The sequence below is a fragment of the Amblyomma mixtum genome, chromosome 10, assembly GCF_055824585.1.
Source record: "Amblyomma mixtum isolate Tamu chromosome 10, ASM5582458v1, whole genome shotgun sequence".
Lineage (NCBI taxonomy): Eukaryota > Metazoa > Arthropoda > Arachnida > Ixodida > Ixodidae > Amblyomma > Amblyomma mixtum.
In genome coordinates, this window is record NC_143021.1 from 78211452 (window position 1) to 78218691 (window position 7240).

The 7240-nt window shown below is 47.1% G+C and overlaps 1 pseudogene; it reads right to left on the reverse strand.

The window, feature by feature from the left end:
• Window positions 1–747: 747 nt before the first annotated feature.
• Window positions 748–821, reverse strand: LOC149326224 (U4 spliceosomal RNA; annotated as a pseudogene).
• Between the last annotated feature and the right edge of the window lie 6419 nt (window positions 822–7240).

The following is a 7240-nucleotide window of genomic DNA, read 5'->3' on the forward strand; positions in this document are numbered from 1 at the left end:
AACGGAGGAAGTGGGAGTGAAAGAAGAAAGACGAAGATGGCCCGTAATGGAGAAAATGAAAATTGTATTTGAGGAAAGAAAATTACGCAGTAACTGTCTCATATATCTCGGTGGACACCCGTCAAAATTCAGGGGGGGGGGGTGCACTTTTTTGACCTAAAGTGTGGTCACTGATGTGTGGTTAAAATGTTAAGCTTCGCCTCTAAGAGTGGAACGCGAGAGCGTCTTGCAACGCTGCCAGGGAGGCCATAGAACGCCATCGCCCATTCGGTTCTACGCCTCGCTCGTCGGTAAATTGGTTTTTGAGGAAAGGAAATGTATTTCTCTCTCATATCTCGGTGGACACCTAAACCTCGCCGGAAGGGAAGGGAGGAGGATGGCAGTGAGCGAAGACACCGTATTCACTAGACGTGCCTTTGTTCACTCCAAACCATCGAGCTGGCATGGCGGAGTGGATAGCATGCTCGTCTCGCACTCCGAAGACCGGGGTTCGATTCCCGAGCTCGACCAATTTCTTACTAGGTTTTATTTATTTATATGGCCTGACTAGAGAAGTTAATTAGGCTAATTGGGTAATTAAGCAATTAACTAACCTCAGTCCCACTTACTTGGAGCATCACTATATGGTCCCTTCAATTGGTTGCATGGTTACTAGCCAAAGTACAATTGGCCCCGTTTGAAATTGGCGCACTGTGACGTCACGACCGTTTCGACCAACTGAAAAGCGTGACATTCTCTGTCGACAACTGCTGCTTACAACTAGCAATAGTCGCTCCTCAGTCGAGACTTCATGGAATGCGACACTGCTTCTGCGCAAAGCTAAATGGAGTCTCACTCGGGAGGAGGAGGTATCTGTGCGCCGGATTCGGGCAGGAGCGGCTCTGACTCCTTCTGTGCGTCATTGGTGGCGTGACAAACGTTACGAAGTGACAGACAAGTGTCCCCATTGTGGTGCTGTGCCCGACCAGTGTGATGAAAAACACTTGCTGTGGACTTGCCCGGCTACAGCTTCCGTGAGACGACGTTTACTAAGAAAGGTTGGCCTGCGATGGGACGTTGCAGACGACTATACCAAGTGGACTCTAGATAATCGCTATATCACGAACTTTTGCCGCTTTTTAAGCGAGGCTTGTTTGCACTCCTTTTTATAACTCTTTCCTTTTTCATTATGCCTGATGGCAAACAGCTCGAATAAAAAAAAACTGCTGCTTACAACGATGAGACATTAAAGGCTTTCGCCTTAAAACTAAGGAGATGCAGCAAGCCTGCTTAAGGGTGGCTTTGTAGGTGGTGGTAGTTATGATAACACGGTTGAGTTCGTAATACGGGCAAGCGCGGAACCGCAGAAGGCGGGAAGGTGGAAAGATCAACCTCCACATCACGGAAACCAGTTGAATCTATTGCCTAGAGGGTCTATTGCCACTATAAATCAGTGTTTCTCTTGGATGCATTCATTCTTTTATTTTTTGTTTTTGTCCTCCTAACTATTGTATAATTTCTTGAGTATTTCGCTTTTATTTGTATATAACTGTCGCATAACTGGTGTATAATACTGAGTTGTCTCACTATAATATTTTTTTTGCACTTCCTGCATGGGCCCAAGTCTAGCCGAGAAGGCTAAGGGCCCAGATGATTCGCATGTATTTTTTAATGACTGTTTGAATAAAACTGATTTTGATTTGATTTGATTTGGTCTCTTTTGTGTGGCATTCGCTTTACCGGAATGGATTTTCATCTGAAAACAGTGCATAAGGACACAGGGGACACCTGAATAAGCTGTACATTGCATAAAAGTACCATAAGAGTGACATAGTGGAATGAAAGAATCTGCATTGTGTGGAAAACCTGTTTGCCCCTCTTCGTGTTCGACGCGGCCGACAATCATCACCGTGCGTCAATACAGCACCGGTTGGGCGAGGAGGGAAGTTTCCCTCGTGGGGGAAGCGGGAGCAGCGACGGGAGCGCCACCTCGGAGGCTACGCAGAGCACCGCGGAGCCGTTGAGAGCAGGGTTTATTTCTTTATTTATTTATTCAAAATACCCCCCAAAAGCCCTCATTTAAGGGTATTACATGGGGGGGGGAGTAAGTACAAAGCATTGATACAAGGTTAAAATATTGCACTAAAATCAATAGAAATCAATAGAAATCACAAAATATTAATAAAAAATAGGCATGCTACTTTGCACCAAAATGGCTACTTTTGGGACCTCTTGGCGACAAAAATTTGAATTTGGCTACTTGGCTACTTTTTGGCTACATCTGAATTCGAAGTTGGGACTGAATAATAGATCTATTTTTTTGCCAATGGTCCCAGTGCATCTTTGCTTGAGTGCGTTAGAATGCCATGCGTGAACCCTATTATTCTACTGTGCCTGCCCTTTTGTTTAAAATTTACCTGTAATCATCTCCCAGACATAAAAATTCAGGAGGCACTTTGACTGTCTAAAGTGCGTAGAGGCGAAAGCGTTTTCCGCACCACTTTCGCTCTTCTGTGGCACTGGTGGCGTCACGTATAATTGAGTACTAATTACTAAGTGATGACAAGTCACTAATTGATGGTTAATTACTGATTAATGCCTGAGTACTATTTAACTGGTAATTAATGAGGCTTAAGATTCGCCTTTAGGGGTGGAACGCGACAGCGTGTTGTAGCGCTGCCAGGCAGTCCACGGAACGCCACCACCCGTTCGGCGCAATGCCCTTGTCCTTTGAACGCAACGCTTTTTGAAGAAAGGAAATGGCGCTGTAATTCTCTGTCATCTCGCTGGACACCTGAACCGCAGCGTAGAGGAAGGGAGGAAGTGGGAGTGACAGAAGAAAGACAAAGAGGGCCCGTAATGAAGAAAATGGAAATTCTATTTGAGGAAAGGAAATTACGCAGTAACTGTCACATATCTTGGTGGACACCCGTCATAATTCAGGGGGGGGGGGCACTTTTTTCACTCAAAGTGCGGTCACTGATGTGTGGTTAAGATGTTAAGCTTCGCCTCTGAGAGTGGAACGCGACAGCGTCTTGCAACGCTGCCAGGGAGTCCATAGAACGCCATCGCCCATTCGGTTCTACGCCTCACTCGTCGGTAAATTGGTTTTGTGAGGAAAGGAAATGTATCTGTCTCTAATATCTCGGTGGACACCTAAACCTCGCCGGAAGGGAAGGGAGGAGGATGGGAGTGAGCGAAGACACCGTATTCACTAGACGCGCCTTTCTTCATTCAAAACCATCGAGCTGGCATGGCGGAGTGGATAGCATGCTCATCTCGCACTCCGGAGACTGGGGTTCGATTCCCGAGCTCGACCAATTTCCAGCTCGGTTTTATTTATTTATGTGGCCTGTCTAGAAAAGTTAATTAGGCTAATTAGGTAATTAAGCAATTAACTAAACTCAGTCCCACTTACTTGGAACATCACTATAGATCCCTTCAATTGGTTGCATGGTTACTAGCTAAAGTACAATTGGCCCCGTTTGAAATTCGCGCACTGTGACGTCACGACCATTTCGACCAATTGAAAAGCGTGACATTTCTGTCGACAACTTCTGCCTACAACGATGAGACATTAAAGGCTTCCGCCTTAAAATACTTCTCGCTCCTGTGTCCACTTATTGCTCGCCGTACTTGTTTTCCCAGCCGAGACTCCGAAACTCTGGCTCGTATTGCTGATATGTAGTTTCCTTAGAATTAGTAATAAGAAACGGCCTATCTCCAGCCAATTAATGCGCCTCAGGTAGACGGGGAAGTTACTTGCTACTTAGCTGATATTCCTTGTCCTTATGTCCTTCGTTGACTAGTGGTTCAAAGCAAGTTGATCGGCCGCACATACCAGCCCGGCAGCCACTTGTATCATGCTGAGAATTGCAGTCCTGGTTGAAATTTTTCAGGCCGCATGGTTTCTTTTTAGCTGGTTAGTGGGGAACAGAAAAGACCAAAGAGTTCTGAAAAATGATTACGAAGGATCTTCGTATTGCACAGCGATGTATGAATTCAGGGGAGCCATAAGTGGCTGAAAAGCAAACCCATGTGATCTGAAAAACTTTGGCCAAGACCACGTGCTTTCTATGCCTTTAATACATATGAACTGCAAGTGGCGATCAGTCTGTATTTTCAATAGAAAGCTGAAAAAAAAAATTACAGGGGAAAAACAGAAAAAAAGCAGATATGAAATCAGGCGCTCGTTTACAGAGTAGTGAAGAAATTTCATGCAAAAAACGACACGCATGCTATATTTATATGGGAATGCAAATTGTTATGGCAGTTGCTTAGGAAACCAATTATTTCTCCTCTGTAGAGAAGAAAAACCCCTCTGCTTTTCCCACATTTTCACTCCCTTTAGAAATTCCTCGCGCGTTTCCCTCCTCCTGTCCAATGATGTTCATGCATTACCTACCGTTTCATTTGACGCTTTTATACTTCAGTTATTGGCATCCACTGCTAACCTGCATCCTGCAAGAATTACAAATTTCTTGCGAGTTTTATGCATCTGGCGCTTTTCAGCAACTCTGGAGCTTTTTCGGCTACTTTTTACACTCCGGCGACACGTTGGCTACTTTTTGGCTACTTTTGTGACTTTTGTGGCGCTTTTTCAAGTTTAGGACCTGGCAACCCTGGTTGAGAGTCCCTTCGGGATCCGACCAGCGTCTTGCAGCCTCACAGCCCCACGCTCTCGTCAGCTTTTGCTGGAGGCGCACGGAGGTCTGTTGTGCCTTGCAGTCGTGCCAGGCAGCGAAGCGAGCGCAGCAAACACGCGCTCTCGTCACATCCCCCAGCAAATGCTCGGGGATGGCCTTGCCCCAAGAATGCGGCGCGCACGGGAAGAGCCGGCCGCCTTTGTCGGCCCGTCCGCCGCCGATAGCTGCGAAGTCTCTCCCCTGCCCCAGCCGATAAGTCGCAAGACCTTCCTACGTAGCCTTCTATTTCCGAGAAATGCCTCGCTGGTGTTCTGCAGCTAGCTGGCCTGCTCTATGTATTCATTGCAAGTATAATGAGTGGCATATGAGGGTACACGTCTTGTCGTCCCTGCCTTTGTTCCCTCGAGCACGAACTCCTCTGCGATTAGCAAGCGGGAACGCTGCATCCGCGGATTGGAAGTGAGGGGCGGAAGGCTAGACGCCCATATTTCCACAATGGCAGCCCAATGTGTGGCAAGCTCGGGATAAGGGACGACACTCAGTTCAGTTCATGGTATGCCCGCCCCGACTTAAACAGCGTTAGACCTGACCCGAATTCGGAGTTGCTAGCAAGGCTAATACGCTTTCTTGACAGCGATATAAGCGGAATAGCAGCATGAGAGAACTGCTGTGCATGCTACGCTTTTGATGAGCGCTTCATCGATACACCTTTGGAAGGTGAACCTACGAGGTCCGCACATGGAGAGCAAGACCGAGCTGCTCACGGAGAACAGCAAGCCAGAAGCGAGTGAAGGCGGAAGCCTGAAGGGTCGCCCCATGTTTCTTGTATATAGTTGTAAATATTCTCCAGTCTGTCTCTTTGGGAGCCGGGTGCCGTAGTCTCCTGGCTTGTAGTGCAGCCAGGATTGCAGAAAAAGCACCGGGGCGCTGCAGGAAGCGGTGGGCGTCGTTCGCTCAGAAGTTGCTGGTATAGCAGCGAGCGAGTACGGTCACCATGGCAGAAACGTATCTCCTCGTAGCGGTGTGTTCTAGCTGTTGTCCTTGACCCTTTGTTGGCACCGGCAAGTGTCAGAGCTAGTAGGCTGAAGGCTCTTCGGGAGCTGCCTGTCGCTTTTGGGAGGAAACAGCCATACCGTGGCACAGGCACGCGGCATCGGACGATGTTTGCGTTTGCTCGTTTTATATTAACCTCGCTAGAGCCGAGAAGTCTCGCTCAACTACAGAAAGCTAACTTTGTTCAGACGAACTTGGTATTTTATTTTCGGCTGCGAAGCGAATTGCTAATTTCGCGAAACCAGAGATGGTAATGCAGTTCAAGTGAGCTTAGCATCATCATGCGGGAAAGCAAACTGCGAATGCGCTTCGACCGAAGACAGACAGCTACGTTAAAATGAACCGATCTTTCGGGTGGTGCCGGATAAAATTGTTTGGCACTCGCATTGCTCTGAATTACACCAAATTGTCAGTTTGCGTGGTCTCCGTTGCCTTTGATTCAAACTTTTGGAGATCGTGGAAGCGATATGCAGAGTTCTCGAGAAGCCGCCCAGACAACACCAAACGTCCTGAGGACGTCCTCAAATGGTCAAAACGTCCTCATCCCGAACAGGACATTCTGAGTACTTTTTGAGTGCATCACGGCAAAATGTCCTCATGAGGACGTCCTCAGTCTGTACTTCGCAGAACGACTCGAGGACGAAAATTTCTCAAATGTCCTACAAACGTCCTAGTGCATGACAATATTGTGGCGTTGAACTGAGATGAAACTAGCTTTTTCTCTCGCACTCGGCTTTCATTTCGTAAAAACTTCAGGTTTATTAAAAGATACTTGCGTACAATAGAGATGTAATGTAGGAAACCATTGTGACTGAAAATATTATGTGCCTTCAGGAGATATCTCTAGTTATTTTGGTTTGCAAACCTGGTCACATGTTCTGCATGCTTCTGATGGGGTTAGAGTATGCAAATTTTTGAGCAGTTTGTTAGATTGGCTATTCCACCAAGGCGACATAGTTCAACTCCTGAGAGAGTTATATAGTCATTGCTGTAGGAAAATATTGCATGGAGAATAATCTGTAACTCCCAACAAATATGGTGAACGAACCAGTCACTTGTTGAGTATGCGAAACTTTTGCAAAATTTGTTTGCTAAAATCCAAGACAAAAGAAGCCTGAAGAAAGCTCTTTCACTACCCCTCTGCACACGGCCCACAATAATTAAGAAAAGAGTGACCCACATTCCCTGGGCTACATCATCATCTGATGTCCTGAAAACAGACTGAGAAAATCCTCCAGAGGAAATCTGAGGATGTCCTGAGGACATACTGAGGCCGGACAACAGGACTAAATGAGGACCTTTTGAGGATTAGAAGAGGACGTCCTCAGGACAACATAATATCCTGAAAAATTAATCCTCAGGACGTCCTGAGGATGTACTTGTGTTGTCTGGGCGCCCTGACCTGCTGTCCTTTGTGTGCGCCCCTGCCTGCTGCCCTGCGGCCGTGAGTCATATCGTAGGCTGCGGAGTCTCCAGCGAGCAGTTTGCAGCGGCTGCGAGAGGGAAGGCCAGCCCCCGGGTTCCAACAAAGACGCGTCAACACGGACGACACCCTCCCGGCA